This window comes from Lynx canadensis, chromosome A2, assembly GCF_007474595.2.
Source record: "Lynx canadensis isolate LIC74 chromosome A2, mLynCan4.pri.v2, whole genome shotgun sequence".
NCBI lineage: Eukaryota > Metazoa > Chordata > Mammalia > Carnivora > Felidae > Lynx > Lynx canadensis.
This window is the reverse complement of record NC_044304.2, coordinates 21,838,963-21,859,894: the sequence shown is the minus strand read 5'-3', so window position 1 is coordinate 21,859,894 and position 20,932 is coordinate 21,838,963. Positions and strand designations below refer to the sequence as shown.

At 44.4% G+C, this 20,932-nt stretch overlaps 1 protein-coding gene across 3 annotated transcripts in view; it reads right to left on the bottom strand.

Moving 5' to 3' along the window:
- The window catches only part of CACNA1D (calcium voltage-gated channel subunit alpha1 D), a 303,468-nt gene that overhangs the window by 235,391 nt on the left and 47,145 nt on the right, over nucleotides 1–20,932 (bottom strand). The gene's annotated exons all lie outside the window — the stretch shown is intronic.

Here is a 20,932-nt window from a genome sequence, read left to right as displayed (position 1 = left end):
GTGAACCTTTGGCACTAGGAATTAGGGCATTTTGTCAGATAGCATTAACACATAGTAAAAAATTGTATAGGGATAGAACCACCAGCATTCAAGCAATGTTGTCAGCTGGGCAATGGGGTGTTCCACTCAATGTTTCTTCTTTGTAATTACTGCGCACACTGGTAGCAACTCCAAAATAAGAAAAGGAGCTTGCAGAAAACAGAACCAAAAACAAACTGAAACATAAGCCCTGTTACACATTAACAATTTTAAAGAACATCAATTATACAAGAAAAAGACTAAGAACAAAAAGAATGCTTACAGATAGTAGACATAACAGTGAGTGGTCAGTAGACCCTTGCAGGACTTTGAGGTGGTACTCGGTCAAAACCCCTTTGTAATCGCTGACAGTAAACAGAGACACAGCATTCTTTGCCAGGTATTTTAGGAAATCATGCAAAAAGACCAACAACAATGCAAGGCTCTTCTTGTCAAGGGGCGTATGTGCCAACATTGCCTTGATTCTTACAAACAATCTCAGTAGGTGTGGCTCCAAGGGCCCTGGTTTCTTTAGCATTATTGTGGACTTTCACTGATAAGAGGTCAAAGAAAATGGAACTTATGTGGCCAACAATAAGTCAAGGCATAATCTAGGAGTACACTGGTGAAACACTGAAGGTCAAAAAGAAGGGATATGTGTACTCGATTCCCTTTGAAGCTAGAGAGCTCTACATCAACAGTCATCTCAGTGTAGTCCCCAGACCAGGCTTGTTCTCTACAAGTCTCCCCAGCCCCTCCAGAGATGAAGGGCACCATCGTCTCTTCCTCTACTGCCAAAACCCACAAACCCACAATGACAGAGGAATAGACACTGGCCAGTCCAACCTCTATTATAGAAGCAGAAAAACTAGGACCCAGAGAAATGAAGAGACTTGCCCTGATTCATGCAATAATTCATGAATGGGTCCAGACCAGAGCACAGGGGTCTTGCACACCAGGTCTTTCGATGACCTATACGTTACCGACAAGGCCTTTTTTGGCACAGAGACAAGTCAAAATGGAGAACAGAGATCTGCACTGTTCAAGAGTGCAAAGAGCAACAGCTCTGGCGCTGGACAGGCCTGGATACAAACTCCCATTTAGTCATGATTTGGGACATGCTAGTAGCTGTCTCTGTGCCTCAGTGTTTCTATCCATACAATAAGGATGAAAGTGTTTACAGAGTAAGTAATATGGGGATAAACTCAGATAAAACATGTAAACAGCCTTCTCTCTCCACACAATCTAAGAAATATAAGTTTACAGCCTTCATCTACAAACCCTCCATAGGATTTCTGGAATCTCTGATGCTTTTGTGCCTTTGTTTCTCCATAACAAGTAGAAAATAAGCCTTATGATCAAGAAAGATTGTTGGGGGGCGCCTGGGTGGCGCAGTCGGTTAAGCATCCGACTTCAGCCAGGTCACGATCTCGCGGTCCGTGAGTTCGAGCCCCGCGTCGGGCTCTGGGCTGATGGCTCAGAGCCTGGAGCCTGTTTCCGATTCTGTGTCTCCCTCTCTCTCTGCCCCTCCCCCGTTCATGCTCTGTCTCTCTCTGTCCCCAAAAAAATAAACGTTGAAAAAAAAATTAAAAAAAAAAAGAGTCAGACACTCAATGAGCTGGGCCACCCAAGTGTCCCCAGAGTCAATAAAGTTTTACTGGAACACAGCCATCCTCATTAGTTTATGTATTGTTTATGATTGCTTTTGCACTGCAACAGAACAAGTTAAGAAGGTGTGACAAAGATTATGTGGCCACAGGACAAAGGTTTACTATTTGGCCCTTCATAGAAACAGTATGCCAAACTCTCCTTTAAATGAAAGGAAATGCAAACTTATTTAATCATAAGCACTATTTGAGAATTCTAAGATACACGTTAGGAACACATCCCCGGGTCTCAGAAAACCAGACTTAGTAAATCCCACCATCTGCAGGGTTTCGTTCATAAAAACGATGTTTAGTCTAATATGGGGGCTCTGGTTCCAGGAAGATGGAGTAAGAACACTCACCTTGTGTCTCTCTCTGAATGCAAATGTAAAAGCTGGACAGGAAACATGGAGTATCTGAAGACTCTGAAAAGCATAAGGTAGCAGATAGGCTGGGGAAGGAAACTAGAACTCACAGCACCACAAACCAGCAGTGAGTTTTCCATTGTTGTTTTCTTCCCTCTGGTATCACCCAGCCTGGATTCAAAGGCCCAGAAGTGCTCACTAGGTATGGACACAAAGACCGGAAGAGAAACACTCACTTTTCTAGACTAGGGAGCAAAAAAAAGGAACTCCTTATGTTCAGAGAAATCCCCTGAATTGTTTTTGCTTTTTCTGATCCCTTTCACCTCCACTCCAGGCAATCACACAGTGCCACAGAGCAAAGGGCAGAGGTGAGCATCTAAAACTCTGAGAAAAAAAGAATGATTCTAAGAAGAGGAGTGTAGTTCTAAGAACAAGAAGGTGAATCCTCATCACCGCTGCTCCTCTCTGGTCTTCCACTGCTTGGCTCTGGACAGTTACAGGAAGTACCCAGCATAGCAAGGGAACCAAAGTCCTGGATTTCTGGCTGGAGGACAGCAAAAGAGGACTTCAGTGAATCAGAGATTGTCAGAGGGACTGCAGAGGGAAGGAAGTTGAAGAGAGTGGCACCACAAAGTGGTCTATTACATTTGGGCTCATCTCCAAACTGTTCATTGCAGATCTGATCCAAAACCGCATGGCAATGGCTTTGAGATTTGCACTCTGAAAGAGATCACTGCCCAGGTCCCACACTGGACAATGGATCACACACACACACATGCCAGATCCAAATGACATGGCAAAGTTTCTAAAAGCCAAACTGATGTTGGAAACATAGAAGGCAAGCCAGAACCTGCAACCGGGCCAATCATCTGCTTAAAGGAAAAAAAATAAACAAGCAAACTCCATAAGATATAAACAAACTCAGAGAAACACAATATCCAAAATATCCAGAATTCAATCTAAAATTACTCAAGCATATGAAAATCCAGGAAACTCTCAATTTGCAAGAACAACAACAATCGACAGACACCACCCTTGAGATAACACAGGTACTAGAATTATCTAAGAAATAATTTAAAATAGCTGTTACAACCATGCTCCAAGAAGTAAGGCTGAACCCTATTAAAATGAATGAAAGGATAGAAAATTTCAGCCAAACAAAACAAAACAAAACAAAAAAACAAAGAACCAAATGGAAGTTTTAGCATTGAAAAACACGGAAGTTAAAATGTCAATGAATAGATTCAGTAGCAAAATAGAAGTGATAGAGGAAATAGTGAGTGAAGTTGAAGAGGGGTCAATAGAGAGTATCCAATGTAAAACACAAAGAAAAGGTATTGTAAAAGTAAATACAGTCTCAGAGACCTGCAGGACAATACCGAAAGATCCAACATTCATGTTGTTGGCATCCCAGAAGAGAAGGGTGTTATGTAGGAAAAATATTTGAAGAAATACTGGCTGGAAACTCCCATATTTGGCAGAAGACCTAATCGACCGTTTCAAGAAACTCACAAACCCAAACTGGACAATCTCAAAGAAATCCACATTTATCCACATATTGCTGAAAATACCGGCACAGAAACAAATCTCTACAACAGCCACAGAAAAACAACATCGAAGATATAGGGAATAATTGCTTCAATGACTATGGATTTCTCAGAAGAAACCATAGAGGTCAGGATGAAGGGGAACAACATTTATAAAGTGGTGAGTGAGGGGCGCCTGAGTGGCTCAACTGTTTAAGCGTCGGACTTCAGCTCAGGTCATGATCTCACGGTTTGTGGGTTTGAGCCCCACAACTGTGCTGACAGCTCAGAGCCTGGAGGCTGCTTTGGATTCTGTGTCTCCCTCTCTCTCACCCCTCCCACACTCTTGCTCTGTCTCTCTCTCTCTCAAAAATAAACATATAAAAAAATTTTAAAGACTATAAAGTGGTGAGCAAAACAAACTGTCAACCTAAACTTCATATCCAGCAATAAGCATGCTTAGAAATAAAGGAGAAATGACATTCTCAGAGGAATAAAAACTAAGAATTCATTTGCAGGAGCCCTTATTGTCAAGGAAATGCTACCCACAAATTAGACGATCTACACGAAATGGACAAGTTCTTAGGAAAATACCAAATTCCTAAAACTTACTCAAGAAGAAATGGAAAATCTGAACAGGTCTATGATAAGCAAAGAAATGGGATCAGTAATCAAAGAACTTCCCACAAAGGAAAGCCAAGCCCCATCTGGCTCAACCAACTGGCCCAACTGGTAAATTCCACCAAATGTTTAAAGAAGGATTAACACCAACCCTACACAGAAACACACAGACACACACGCACACACATTCATGGGAATACCATGGGGCCAGTACCCGAATACCAAACCAGACAAAGACATCACAAGAAAATAATATACCAACATCCCTTAATATATACATAAACATCCTTAACAAAATACTAGCAACAGCATTCAGCATATAAATATATAAAAATGATCATACACTATAACCAAGTGAGATTTATCCCAAGAATGCAAGGCTGGCTTACATACTGAAAAAAATAGTCAATGCAATACAACACCTTAATGACATAAAGGACGGAAACCACATGACCACCTTAATAGAAGCATACAAGCAATTTGACAAAATCCCTACCACCTCTCATGATAAAAACCCTCAACAAATGAGGAATAGGAGGGAACTTTCTCAACCTGATAAAGGTCATCACAGAAACCCATAGCTAACATGATACTTAGTGCTGGAAGACTGAATGTTTTCCCCTATGATCAGGAACAACAGATACATTTACATGTATCTTACCTATTAGAGACAGGAAAATTAAAACCAAAATGGGAGACCACTATACACCTATTAGAAAGAATGAAGTAAAAAAAAAAAAAAAATACAGACACCATTAAGTGTTGGCAAGGATGTGAAACAATCAGAACTTTCATATGTTTCTGGTGAGCATATGCAACATGGTACAGCCACTCTGGAAAACAGCTTGACAGTTTCTCATAACATTAAACAGACCCTTACCAGATGATCCAGCCATTCCACTCCTGGGTATTTACACTACATATATGAACACTTACATCTGCATAAAAATCTGTATGTTTACAGCAGCTCCATTCATAATCGCCCCAAAATGGAAATAACCCAAATTTCTTTCTACAGCTAAATGGATAAGTCAACTGTGGCAATCCATCAACGTAATCCTCGTCAGCAATAAAAAAGAACTAACTACTGATACACAGTATTGAACACATACGAATCTCAAAGGCATTATACTGAGTGATCTATTTTTATGACATTCTATAGGAATGGAGTACAGATCAGTGGTTGCCAAGGGTTAGGGGTGAAGGGAGAACAGAACTACAATAAGGCAGGATGAAAAAGTTTGGGGAGGTGATCGAGCTGTTCTGCGTCGTGATGCAGTTGGTGGGTGTGAGGATTTATGTATGTGTTCAAGCTCACGGAACCGTACATCAAAAATAAAAAGTGTTTACTGTAGGCAATTTTTAAAGACAAATAAAAGAAGAATCTGGGCAGGGACTATCCAGGTAGGGCAGAATTCCCACGGGCAAGAAAGGAACCCTTGATAAAATGCAGGCAGGCACTCTGACTGCTAAGAGCCACACACGGTTTAAAGATTCTACCTTCCCAAAAAAAAAAAAAAGAAATAAGGGGCGCCTGGGTGGCGCAGTCGGTTAAGCGTCCGACTTCAGCCAGGTCATGATCTCGCGGTCCGTGAGTTCGAGCCCCGCGTCGGGCTCTGGGCTGATGGCTCAGAGCCTGGAGCCTGTTTCCGATTCTGTGTCTCCCTCTCTCTGACCCTCCCCCATTCATGCTCTGTCTCTCTCTGTCCCAAAAATAAATAAACGTTGAAAAAAAAAATTAAAAAAAAAAAAAAGATTCTACCTTCCCAATAGATCACCTGCAACTGATAAGAAAGAGGGGGAAGTGAGAAATGGGGCATCATTGAGAATGATTTAAAGAGAAAAAAGAGATGAGTCAATATAGCATTAAATGAAAGGGCTCTGAGCTTTAGGTACAGAAAGTCATAAATCCCTCTTTTATACTTGCCTTTTGTCCACTTATTTCTCTATTCCCTGGGAAGTACCTCAACAGAAAATTGAAAAAGCATCCAGAAAGCAGTAGGGGAAAGGGCAGGAGATCCACCCTCTGCCGCCACTTTCCAAATGAACTCCATCAGCAGAGCCCCAACCCTGCATCCTGTTCTATCACTGTGACTGAGATCCTTGTCCAAATGTTCAATATCTTCCATGGTTTTGTAAAATATGGGGCCATAAAAAACATAGCTGGAGATTCCGGTATTGACTCATCTCACATGTCCCTGACACTAAATGCTTGATAAGTCTTTCTCAGTTTCTACCCCATCGTTTGGGTATGTCAGATACACTCCCCAGACACAGCGAGTCACAGGCTACAGGAAACCAAATTGTGCTCCAGAGCCATTGTCATTTTTCACCTTGATTGCATTTCAATGTATGTTCTTTAAAACTTCACATAATCCTATATACTTGCCAATACGATTAATGCAAATTTAAAAGAGGAGTCGTGGTGTGTGATTAAATCAATGAGAGTCACAGGGAGTCTACTGCCTCCCCATCCCAACAGAACGCTTTCCCATTCAGAACCAGAATGCAAACAGTGCTCTAACTCAACAGAATGCAGGGTCCTAGAACCTTCATCACTTTAGGAATCACTAATCAATGACATATTTGATTGCTTCCTAGGTGTAAGACTGTGAGCTGGACCCTGAGTGGCAACAAAGGAAGAAAATGTCAGCCACCAAAGTGTTAGAACCTCATGCAGTGAGAGAAGGAACACAGAAGCACTAATCTTAACCTTGAGGACACTCCAGTGTAACTGAGGAGGGCTGATGAATGCATTTGCAACAGACCCAGGAAACAGGAAAGAATTCTAAGTGCATGTTCAATCCAATCACCATTCTGTTGTGGGCTGAAAGGTCGTGGAACCAGGCAAGGAGTCTCGTGAACTCGTCAGGGCAAGTTCACAGAGAAGTGACATTTGGTGGAAAGGCCCATACACATCATAGTGCCTGGGGAGTAGGAAAAATCCCCCCATGTGCTAGGCTGGGGTGAGGCTAAATACAGCAGGACTTAAAGGAATGGCATGTGATTGGTAAGAGCAGTGAATTTAGTCCTTGTAGAAAGTGGTTTACTAGCTCACAATTTCTGTCCTTTTTTGTAAACAGTTTTTATTAGATTATGTATCTTTTTTTCTATGCTGTGATACTGCAAGTTCCAATTTTAAAAACATACATACACACACATAGCTTAAGACACTCTGAAAAAGTATTTATACTACTGTGTTTTGTGCCATAATTTTCTACTTTGACACCAGTTTGTAGGTAACAAAAAGTTGTATGGCATATGGAGAGCTATCACAAAGGCTTGTCACGGTCTGTAGAAGAAACTTTGAACACAATTTTAGGAGTCCTAATTTTTACCTCCTCTTCCAATGCAGTGGCTAAGTGCCAGGGGATAAAATATGTTGACCGCACAGAGTTAAGTATTAAAGAATCATACAGCTTATGTGCGTTGTGTGCTCTCGTGACTTGTGATATAGCTGGAAAAAGATCCTAATCTAGTGTTACACTGTTTCAATCGCTTTAAGAACAGTTCTCATTACAATTTTTTAGCAGAACTATTCTTTTATAATTATACAGTATTCCTTGTAGAAATGCTGGAAATCACAAACACTCATGAATTACTCTGTTTTAGAGATACATGGTCAAGTCCTTAGGGTCTCTAGGTTGTGAATAGTCTGAAGATGCTCACACATACATATGAACACATAGAAGAATTTTGGACTCAGTAGTGTTTCTTCCTCTCTGGTCTGTGTGTGTGTTTTGTCATTACTGTGTGGGTAACACTTCAGAGCTGTACTTTGGATCATAATTCTGGTACCCGCACTACTCTCTAACTGAACCATAGGTAACTTTCAGCTGACGATCCTCCTTGAATGCTCCCCCCAGCCCCAGACCCCTGGGTTATACTCACAAACAAAACAGTAATGTTTAGCCTGTGCCCCATCCTGGGGGAGGGTCTTTCTCCTGTGAGTAGGCTCTGATTACTTTTAAGTTTGCTGAATGTAGCCTTAAAGGAAAAAAGTCTTGTTATCTCCCTCGTTCACCCCACTCTTTTAAGCTGTGTGATCTCAGCACGTCACTTAAACTCGCTGACCCGCCCATAAACTAGGACTAATCATGGCAACTGCCTCACTGGATTCTATAATGCATGAATGGGACAATACGCACAGACTCCTCAGAATAGGGCCCAATGTAAGAGTGCTCATCCATCACTCCTAGCCCCCATTAGCGGCAGGAGTGGGGCAATGGTAGCAGCAGCAGCCATGTTAGTAGTATCTCCACTTAACCACTACCAGTGCACACCCTTGGTGAACGGGAGGAACTTGTTCTCAAAATGCAAGGGGGAACAGGAGAGCCGTGGTACCCCTGGGGACTCTGCAGCCAGCTGGTGAAGCACACAGACAAGCTGCTGTAGCAACGGCATCACCACATTTTTGTGTAACTTGATAACAGAGAGGCAGGGATCGTGTTGAACATAAGCCCAGCCTAATTAGTCAAGTCACAGAAACTAGGAATGTATTAAAAACTTTACTAACCTGCTCCACTAATTGGTACCAAGGCCATTCTGAATCACCACTCTGAATCACCATGTCAACTAGAATACATTAACATAAAACATTAAACTTTTGTTTCGTAAGTGAAAATTGTTGCCTTATATTGTTGCCTTCGTCTCCCTGTTTTAATGTGTGTGCAGGAGGCTTGATTTGTTTCTGCAAGTAATTGTTTAGAGTGCCTGGGACTTGTTAACAGGACTTGAAATTAGCCGCTCCCCTATAGGTTCAGCATGGAATCATCTGCCCTGTGTTTATTAAGCACTCAGCAGGTAGAGGTACACACAGAAGAATAAAATATAGTTCCTGACCCGACCTGAAGAAGTTTATAGTTTAGGAAGGAAGAAAATTCATACGAATAGTAAATCCTTTTCAAGTGTATCATGGCAGTTCCGAATTCAGAAGAGAGTGAAGTGGTAACATGGTATCTTTATACTACAAAGTCAAACAAAATATACACAATTAAGAAAAACGTCCGTATCCATGTGTGTATACACGTATAAACACGCACACCAGGTGCAACCAAACAAGAAAAGGAAATAAACCTTACACTTATCTGTCAAGAACAGGAAAAGAATCTGGCGGAAGGAGCAGTGTGGCAGAGCCCCTGACCCCACCCTACTCCTTGGGGAGGCAAAGAAGGACAACCAACAAAACCCCCGATGCTTCTCGGGTGGGGGTTCCAGGCTGGAGAGGCACAGGTGGAAGAGGTAAGCCCACTATGTGCAAAGTGAAATAAAACTGTCAGGCATAGAACCTCACACACAACACTGAGGGATGTGGGCGAAAGAGAAGAAATTGCCATCTTCCAGGGTACTGAGATGCCCTGGGGAGTGGGATGACTCCTGGACGGAAGAGTGGGCTCTGGCAGGTCAGTAAGGGGATACCAGAAGAACGAGCGGGAACCGGACCCCTGGCAAGAGCCCTTGCCTGTGTCCTTGCTTCCCCTTGCCAGCCAAGACCCCACATCCCGCCTCCACACCCTCAGGTGTGCAGAAGAGATGACTGAAGACAATTCCCAGCACTCCACCTGTAGCCCCTGGAGGAGAACAACTATTCCAGATAAGGCAGGCAGGGTGTCAGGGAGAATTCACGCAGCCACCACGGAAGCCACGTGCAGGGCTGCTCTATCAGCTGCCACACAGTGAGAAGCAGCAGCCCAGCCAACATGCAGGGGTGGGTCGGGGGGTGGGGAGGACCAGCCTGCCGGGAGTGAACGAAATGTTCATGAAGGGGCCCAGCCTACACGCCGTGGGTAAGGAGAGACCCAGCAAAGGTACCTGACCGGGGTCGGCAAAGGTCCTCAGAAGGTTATCACCGTAAGCCTCAAAGTGTGGCTTTAGGAAAATTATGGTTTATTCTTCCCAGAATCTACCACAGTAAGTGGCAGATAGTAAATACCTCACGGTCCATTTGCAAGCACCTCGCATGAACAAGTGCATAAACGTGGGAGCTGGCGATTCATGCACGGTGGCCGTGGTGGAGTGGGTATGAGGAAGAGGTCAGGTCGTACTGGGCAGCAACGCGCTTCTGTGCCCACTACCCCCCTGGGGTAACAGAGGCTTGGGACTCTGGACCCTTCCTCAGAGGGCTGCATTTATGGGGAGCTTGACAGAGTCACAGCTCCTTCGGGGTACTTGACCTTAAACCTGCCCAATTCTGAAACCAATCAACCCCCTGGAAAGTCGCCATGCGACCTTGGCCAAGGAAAAGCACTGCTCCTGTGCTATTTAAGTGTACATCAGCACTAAACTAAGGGAGAACATTTGTTTCTGGGATGGAAATCTGGCACCCTGGGGCTTAGACCCAATGCAAATGTATTCCTCAACTATGGAAACAGTCATCTAATTAAACACTGGCCAAAATAAGGAAGGAGAACTATATGTTCATCAGTTTAAGATGTTTTTTGGCATAGAAATCCCCCCCAAAACAACATAGCTTTAAAGAAAATTTGGCAACCAATTAGGCCCTAATCACTTTGCCTTAATACCTATTCAAACATCTTAAACAGGAATGATATCATCACTGTAATTTTATTTATTTCAGAGGGAGCTGACAAAACAAATTTCCAAACAAATTTCTATCCCTAAGTCAAAGATATAATTGCTCATTTAAGTAAAAAACACTTTGAGGCCTTGGTCTCTCCCTCTCCCCTTCCCTTACTAAAATCTCTAACTCAAAAATCTGTATTTTCCCCTCGAGCATTCTCTCACGCCACCTCTCAGGCAGGTTGGACTCATATGGGTCTGGGTCCTTCTCCAGTGGTTCTACTCAGACAAGAAGCAATAAAATAAAGACAACAAGAGAGCAACTCTTCAAAAGTCTGCAATGACTGACCACAAGGAAAAACAAAAGACCACTAATCTCAAAGAGCCAATGAAAAATTATCCAACCTTCTAAAACCATGTTGCCTATCCACGGAGAATCTTCACAATGATCCATGAAATACACATCTTTTCAAAAAAGAAATTGGCAGTGAGCAGGTCACATGGTTGCCTGACCCGATTATAGAGGAAAACCTGATGGCTCACGGAGACTCAAGGAACGCAGACTAGGGGACTGACCCAACCCTGGTGTCATGGAGACTGCTGAGGGGGAGACCCGGACTGGGGGCGGGGGGCAACGGGCATCAGCTCTCAGCCCTGTGCCATGGCTCCAGGGTCAATCACACATCACTCGGCGCCCTTGCACATCTTGGTCATCAGGGAACATTAGAAACACAGAGGAGGTCTGGCCCACTTCTCTGTGCTGCCTGGTCAGGTGCTGTAGCACACCAGCTCAGGACAAAAGCCCCAGGTGCAGAAAGGGACCTTGAAGGCCAGCCACTCTGCTGCTGCCACCTGGTCTCACCAGCAACCCTGAAAGGCCATCCCAGGCTCTGCCCCTCCACCCTGTCTCCTCCAGGAGGCCCTTCCCTGGGGCCAGGGAGAGCTGACTCTTTCTCCTGAGGGGCCATCCAGGTCAACACCACTTGCCACCTCTCCTCCCAGCAGCTCGGCAGGTGTTTCAGATGATGACCTGGCTGCTGTCACCCTTCGGTGTACCCATCTGACATCTCCACTCTAATGCCCTTTATGCTATGTCCATCACATACAGACATGCAGAACTGCTCAGGGAAAAAACAATCCTTTGAGTAGTTGAAGGGATGAAGACTTTTCTCCCATTCTAATTTACTCTAAGTTAAAAGGCCAACGTGAACAGACAGTATAAAACCATCATTAACAGAAAATCTACCAATTTAGAATATATGATAAATTTGTCAGAAAGAGATCTACAAACCATTTCTGTGCTACCTACAAAGAAAACACTGGAAAAGTCAATGGAGAACAGGAAGAAATTTTTCTAAATACATAAGACTCTAAGGGAAAGTAGAATAGCCTTAAAAGAACTTGTAAATAATTTTCTAAGCTAGTGGTTCACATTTAAACACCACCGCTTATTATAGCCCTCTTTAGATCAAGCACCTGTAGACTGTATCTCTAGTCATGATCATTTGAGATAGAATACAGAATCTCCATAGAATGTTCCAGACTAGAAATTCTGTCAGATGTCCTTACCTCCTCATTTTAAATTTAAGGAGCTAGAGGCCTGGTGAAACTAATCATTTCTGCTCAGGGACCCACAAAAAAGTTGACAATAGGGGTACAACTGGAGCCTAAGTCCACTGACAAATCACCTACAGTTGAGTTCATTCTACAGTTGAGTTCACAGGGTTTCAAGGACCTATGCACATGTATATTCAAATATGTAGTTGCCATTTCCATCAGAAGCGATGTTAAGTGTATTTAAATGAAAACACATCCAAGTTTGGGGCAATTGGGCTGCATAAATGAACACAAAGTATTGTGACATCAGTACATGTGACAAACAAAAAAATGACTACTGTACTCAGCTGTCCTCTGGTCTGCAGAGCTGAACTCCAAGCAGCAATAAGGAGCCTGCGTTTGCATTTTAGTTTAATTTACGGACTGTTTCTAGCATTCTCAAAGCCCTGTAAGTGTTCTCAAACAGCACAAAGATTTATGAAGCCCTGTAAATAACCAGACTATTTATTTAAGAATATTCTATTATTCAAACTCTTTTACTGTTACTGTTCAACACCCCCCACCACCAATTATTTTTAATTAATGATGCTCCACAAGTACAACAGAGGCCTCCAATGGATGCCTGTTGAATTAATTTCCTGTATTTCAGGCAAGGATATGTGGTTGCCTTCTTGGCTGCCCAGTTCCTTCTTCTGTAAAATGAGGATGGTATTATCCATCCCCTACAGCTGGAAACATTCATGTAAAGCACAATTGCAGTGCCTATAGTAAGAACCCACTACATGGCAAATGTTGCTTGTGTATTTCAAAATGAATTGCTCTCTTGTTTTAACGTTTATTCGTTTTTGAGAGACAGAGAACAGAGTGGGAGTAGGGCAGGGGTAGAGAGAGAGGGAGACACAGAATCCGAAGCAGGCTCCAGGCTCTGAGCTGTCAGCACAGAGCCCAATGCGGGGCTCGAACCCACAGACAGCGAGATCATGACCTGAGCCAAAGTCGGAAGCCTAACCAACTGAGCCACCCAGGCACCCCAATTACTCTCTTGTTTCTGAACACACAGATTAGAAGGGGAGAGAAACTGCAAGTAAAGGAAACACCTAACACCTTGGGGGTGGGGGGGAAAGGTACAAGATTCAGCAGAGTACGAGAGTGGAGCCATTTACTGTAGGGGCATATGAGCAGAAGGCATCTTTCCTCCAGCAGAGCAGAACCTTGGATGTTCCTAACAGGCGACCCTGTGTGATAGACAAAACATCATGGTAGGTTCCGAGTGGTCTGCTTAGGAAGGCACTGTATGTGTAATATGTAATACATTTCAGAGAATTTCCTTCCAAAATGGATTTTCAAAAATAAAGAAAAGCTTCATTGCTTACAATGGAGAAAATTCCGTTACAGCACTCCGGAACAAATCCAGCTCGCTGGAAGGATACATACAATCTGTGAAGGAACACAGCCAAGGTGTAGATTCTTCTTCAGTTACTTTGTGCATCATCAACTAAGCCACAAAGCTAGTGTATTTAACATGATTCCTTCTAACGATTCTGCCAAACCACCTTTCAGGAGAGAACGTCCAAGGAGGAAGAGCAAAGACCAGCCCCGAGGCAGAATGAATCAAAGGACCTAGAGAGGAAGCAGGACACCAAACCACAGAGAAATCTGCAAATTACCTCTATTCTCTGATTGAAGGGAAAAAACTTTCTGTGTTTGATGAGCCCAGACCTCCCTTCCACCCACCTAGCTGTGAAACCTGGGATAATTTCCCTCAGCCTGATGCTCCTCTTTTCTGAAACTCCACCTCTTACTCATGCTGGAAAGGCTGCCCAGCAGTGCTAAGGAAGTGGTCCCATTTTACTACTCCCTTAGGGGAAAGCTCTGGTAAGGAGAGGATGTTAGAGAGACAAAGGCAGAACTTTATTGTCATTTCCAGCTCTACTCAGAGCAAGCAGACCAGTATGAAAATTTCACATGTAGGATGAGGGGTCTCAGTGAAAGCTGCCAAGGTCCCACCATGGGTCATGACAGCCAGAAGGACAGACACTACCCCCTTTAGGGACCACTGTCATCATCTTTAACATTTTTTTAATGTTTATTTATTTTTGAGAGAGACAGACAGACAGACAGAGCACGAGTGGGGGAGGGGCACAGAGAGAGGGAGACACAGAATCCGAAACAGGCTCCAGGCTCCGAGCTGTCAGCACAGAGCCCGATGCGGGGCTCGAACTCACAAACAGTGAGATCACGACCTGAGCCGAAGTCGGACGCCCAACCGACTGAGCCCCCCAGGTGCCCCCACTGCCATCATCTTTAAGATGCATGGTGATGGATGATAACTAGACTTGCAGTGGTGATCAGTCTGTAGTGAACACAGACATCAAATTATAAAGCTACAGACCTAAAACTTATGATAAAAAAAAAAAACACCCAGATATGCCTCTTTGCAGGAACCTCCCTGTGTCTTTTCATCTTCAAAGCCCTCCCAAGCCCACACTAACACAACCTCCATGATCTCCAACCCCCAAGCACACAAAGTCTCGAAGAGAGGCAGTCAGAACCCCCACTGAGGCACCCAGCTAAGGAGCCCTCTTGGGACTTCCCAGAAGGAGAAAGTGAAACAAAACCCAAGGTGGAAGGAACCAGGTCTCTCTCCACCCCTGGCCCTGGCATGTTCATAGGACGAAGAGAGAAGACTGACTCCCAGTAACTGTCAAAGTCTGCCTCCCCTACTACTAAACTAGGTTCCAAGAGAGAGAGCGCCACATCTCCCTTGTCGATGGCATTTCTAGCACCCAGCAGAGCGCCTGGCTGCCGGGCCGCCTCAGTCGGGAGCTACTCAGCCAGAGAATGAGGACCAGCCGGTAGAGGCCGGCAAGCGGTCAGGGCCAGGCTCCAGAAGCCCGAGTGCTTTGTACTCAGCACACAGTGATGAAGATAGTGCTGGGCTGGGCCGGACTCACGACGCCCAGTCGTCCTACTGATCTTGGTGTTTATTCAGTAAATGACCCTGGACAAGTACTCAACATTGGGGCGTCTCAGCTTCCCTCATTAGTAAAATGGTGGGGGAGGCGGGGTGCCTGGGTGGCTCAGTCGGTTGAGGGTCTGACTCTTAATTTTGGTTCAGCTCATGATCTCACGGTTCGTGGGTTTGAGCCCCGCATCAGGCTGAGCACTGACAGCGTGGAGCCTACTTAGGATTCTCTCTTTCCCTCTCTCTCTGCCCCTCCCCCGTTCACATGTGCCCTCTCACTCTCTCTTCAAATAAATAAATCAACTTAAAAAAAAATGGTGGGGGAAGAATAACAATTCCTGCCTCTTCTTTGCACAAAATTGTTGATGGGATTAAAAAGGAATAACAAAATAGAAGCCCTTTGGGCAAATGTTTAAGTACTATATAAGTACAGTATGTAATACTGTGATTTTACTACAAACAACTTTTCCACAGGAAGTCCCACTTTACATATGGGACAAATGCCATCTTATGTTTGTAAATGTTTTATCATTTGAATAACTTTGGCACATGTTTCTTCATAACCATGTTGCATACTAGTATTATCATCCGCATCGTAAACATAAAGAAACTTAACTCAGAAGAGTCAGCTCCTTGCTGGCTGTTTTCCATGCATTTCCTTGGCCGCAGCTTTGTACAATGCACTATACTTAGTAACGGTGATGCTGATGAGGCTGGGCTAGCAAGGTGAGCCCTATGTGCAAAACCACCAACATTACAGACATGGGGGAGGGGTTGGCTTGGAGCAGAAGACAAGGGGCAAAAATGAATGAAGAAACGTCCCATCCTAAGAGCAGCATGAACACTTTGGAATTGGTTTCTCATGCCTGCCAGCCAAATCCTGGCTCTCGTGGCCTTTCAAAGGCTAAATCATGGTCGTGAGCAGTCAGTCACCAGAAGCCTAAGCCAAAGGGTTTCTAAAATAACAAAACCAAGGATGGAGATTAATCTGCACCCTGACCGCTAAATAGCTACATACTCAGTGCCTACACATGAGGGTACATACAGTTTGGTTTGGGGGAACCCTCACCTCAAATTCCGACCCATTGAGGTGAGGGCCCAAGCACTCCTCTGGGGGCTCCTCGACTCAGCCAGACTCCAAGTCCAGTGGCCAGTTCCCCCAGCATCCACATCTCCCTCACAGCACTGGAGGGAGCAGCCCAAAGCTGACCTTTCATGGTTGAGCAGCGGTAACATCTAAATGACAAGCTCTCGGCCACCACTGCAGCCACTGTCTTCGCACAGACAGGAAATGCAACCAATTCAGAAGCTGGCAGGACCGACTAAAGCAGCCCAGGATGCAGTAGTCATGACCCCTTGTGGCCACGGTCACTCCTCTAAGAAGGAATCTGTCTCTTCCCCATCCTTCCACACTGCACCCCTTGTAAGCTGAAGGCCTGTGTACATCAGGCATCCACTCTAGAGGCACTGATTCACACTGCTCCTGTAATTGCCTTACAAGTGGGCATGTGAAATGGAGAGCGACAAACCAAAGAGGGCATGCGGAAAAAGAATTCCATCACCTCACACAATAGAAACAATCTGGCCTTTCCACTGTTGCCAGGGTGCCTCCTCCCTGCCCTTTGCCCCAGTGCTGCTTTATCCTGTGCCCTGAACCCCAACTGCTTTTAGAATAAGAATAAAGTGTCCAGATTTGGCTAATTGCTCCAAACAAATTGAATTTTTACCTGATGATAACCAAGGATTTTTGAGGTCAGTCTTAGTCTCTATGTTTATCCTTGGACCCCAAGATACTTTGTTTTCATCTCTAAAGCACACCAGCATGGCCTCTGAGCCGTCAAAAGCCTACAAACTACTGCTCTACTATGATAATCCTAGCCTGAAGCTCCCCTAGGAATCACTTCTCCCGAAATCCTCACCCAGCCTCTCCAAGAACCCCTCTCCGTCTCAGTTTCAAGAGGAGGCCAAAAGCCCAGTCAAGGTGCATCCATATTTCACATGTTCATTTTAAAGGGAACCCAGCCTTAACTTTCTAGAAAATAAATGTTGGAGAGAAACTCTGAGTTCTTGGGAAAGCAATGTCTGCAGAAAATGGCCAGAACAGCCATCACCCCATCAATGACATGGGGAGGCTCAAACAAGGAAACACTCTGAGAAATACTTTGTATTCAACAAGATACAGTTTAAAATTTTTTTTTTCAACGTTTATTTATTTTTGGGACAGAGAGAGACAGAGCATGAACGGGGGAGGGGCAGAGAGAGAGGGAGACACAGAATCGGAAACAGGCTCCAGGCTCTGAGCCATCAGCCCAGAGCCCGACGCGGGGCTCGAACTCACGGACTGCGAGATCGTGACCTGGCTGAAGTCGGACGCTTAACCGACTGCGCCACCCAGGCGCCCCTACAACAAGATACAGTTTAAAACTACACAGTTGTACATGGGGTGGGGGTGGGCAAATCCAGGGAAGGTCAAAAGGCAAAAATTTCCAGTTATTAAAAAAAAACAAGTCCTAGGGATATAATGTATAGCATGACAACTAAAGTTAATAAAATGGTATCCCTTATCTGAAAGTTGCTAAGAGAGATCTTAAAACTTAACACCAGAAAAAAAAATAATTTGTAACTATGAAGGGTGAAAACAAAAGCAAAAAAGTACTACAGACTCATGGAGTTATAATCATTGGTAGAATCTAAGATCATTTAGAACCACCCATCATCTTATTGTTGAGGAAACTGAGGCCGAAAACACTAAAGTGAGTTGCCTACGGTCTCATGGCATGGCTTTCTTCACCAATACAAAGGGGAGAAATCCACATTTTCCAACCTTAATATCCATCTCTCCCCTTTCTCTGGAATTATGAACCATTAGCTCATCTTTATTGAGCTCTTACACTGTGCCAGGCACTGGGCTACCCGCTTTTTGTGCCTTATGTCACTTTGCCCTCCCATGAACCTGGGAGCCCGTGAGGCAGGTGCTGGGGGCGGGGCCCACATTCTACAAATGAGAGGCTAAGCATTCTGCCAGGTCACACATTCGAAAGCACAACTGCTGAGATGACAACGGTGCTACGTGGGCACATCTGAGCCTTTCACCATAATTACACCCTGCTACCCTCAAACGGCTCCATCAGCTACTCCAACCCTCACAGCTATTAATTCAGAAAGGAAGCTCTAACCTGCCCTCTCTGCCCCCCCCCCCACCCCGCCGCCTTGCACTGGAAACGGGCACAGCTGCAGGTGACCCCCACCAATCACCAGGCAAATGACCGGTGACTCATCGGGTTAAGTCCCATCTGATTTTTTTCCCTCGCCTAGATCCTCCCAGGACTGGAGGTTCTCACGACCTTTTCATAGTACATGGAACTTTCTCTCCCAGATTTGCAGGTTTTTAACTGGCCGAGAGCCAGCCACAGTCCCATCTGTCTCAGGAAGTCTCCAGACAGATCCTGTCCTGCACCCCCACCTCACGCACCCCGGCAATCTCAAAGCAGCTACTGTTAGCCCTGCCCTTCTCCCTAAGGTAATTGTACAGGCTGCGGAATGTGCCCCTTTGTAGACATTTTTCTTCAAATGTCTCACAGGAGACACAGTCCAACAGTCGGGGGAGTAGAGAAAGACTGGCGGGGGGGGACACTCTGGGACAAGTAAGACCTTTTCTGGCTGCAGCATGATATGAATTTGTCAGGTCAGGGTCTTCCCCTGCCCACCGGTCCCCAGCCCATGAAACAGACTGATTTATGACTTGTTCGTCCCAAGGTCCTTTAATGAATTAGCAACAGCCTTCGACGATGGGCTGACAGAGGTTGGGTGGATATAAAAATAAATCAGAAAGCATAAAAACAGATTAGAAGGAAAATACACAGAAATGGTAAAGATGGGCATGCCCACGTGGTAGAGTTATGGGTGACTTTTTTTTTCTATTTTGTGCTTTTCCTTGTCCTTTAATTTGTATTATTTGTATAATAAAAACATTACCAATCCCTTGCCTCCTCTCTCCTGAGAAGAGAAAGTACTGACAGATATGGGTGTGAATCAACCACTTCTCAACCATGTGACCTCGGGCAAGATACCTAAGCTCTCTAAATCCCCGCCTCCTCACCTGTGAAATGATGCATGCCTCCATCATCTCAGTTGGGAGAACCTATCAGACTTTTCTCCCGCTTTTATAACAACTTGAAAATGTGCAAGCGTAGCACATAATAAACAATCAATAAATGTTAGCTATTATTAGTATAGTTATTATTCACAGGTTTGTCTCAGGCAGGCACTATATTCCCCAGGTAACCGCAGCGTTCTTACATAAGGACAGACAGGCATTAGGAACTCAATAAATACACATGGATTCCTGGGTGTATACACTTTACCTACCCAAAGAGAGAGCCCTGAATCCTGCACATTTGGGGAATGAGGACTGCCAACTCAACTATAGGCACAGAAGTCCTTTACCCCTGTCCTCACCCTGGGCATCAGAAAAGGTTTACTGAGAAACAGGGGGTGAGGGATGGTAGCATTTAAAATCCTTACTAGTGATAAATTCAGAGAAGTTACAGAGCTTTGAGTTAAATGAGCTTGAGATGGGGAGGTGGTTTGTGGGGAGAGTTTGGTTTGGGTTTTTTGCCCTGCAACAAGAATACTGTTGACCCCTTCTTTAAAGGGCCTCCAAACAGAACAAACAAACAAAAACAAAGACAAAGACAAAAACAAAAACACCAGACTCTAGCGATGGAGAACTTGTGGTTTCCAGAGGGGAAGGTGGCGGGGAGGGGGGGCGGATGGGTGAAATAAGAGAAGGGATTAAGAGTACACTTACTGGGATGAGACCTGAGTAATGTATTCAATTGTTGAATCATTATATTGCATACCTGAAACTAATATAATACTGTATGTTCATTATACTTGAATTAAAAAATAAAATGAGATAAAAAATAAAAAGCATATGAACAGCACTGGCTCATGGAGTGAAGAAAGGAATCACACAGTTACTTTCCTATCTGTTGGCAAGGAAGCTGGCTATTTTATGGACATCAAACAGGCATCTGTTTTAAGACCCTTCCTTCAGGCCTGGGAATTCTGTACCATCCATTCTTTTAGGTAACCATGGAACTCACACGGAAAACCTCACAGAGCCAGGTGAGGAAAAACAGCTGCATTAAGTTTATTTTTCACATTTTTTACCAACTTCATTGAGGTAATTCATATACCGTACAATTCACCCGCTTAAAGTGTACAATTCAATGGTTTTTAGTATATTCACAGCTCTGTGCAACCCCTGCCACAGTCAGTTTCATCACTTCAAAAAGAAGCCTTGTACCCTTTAGAGGTCACGCCCCCGTCCCCACCTCCAACCCCCATCTCCCCAGCCTCCCACCCCAGCCCTAAGCAACCACTCATATACTGTCTCTATACATTTCCCTATTCTGGACTTTCCTACAAGGGAATTATGCACTATGTGGTATTTTATGACTGGCCCAGCTGCTTGGATGTAAACGATGTCCTGAAGAAAGTAAAACACAATTCATGGTCAAAGCCCATTACAAAAATAGTGTACTACCTAAACTCCTCTGTGTAATGGTAATCTGTCTGAGTAAGCTCATCATCAACCCTCCACCTTCCCCCACAGCATCTACTATTCCCAGCAACACAGGTGCTCAGGAGATATCTGAGGAAAAATAGCTATACTCGAAGAATCACTAAAACATGAGGGGGGAAATGCAT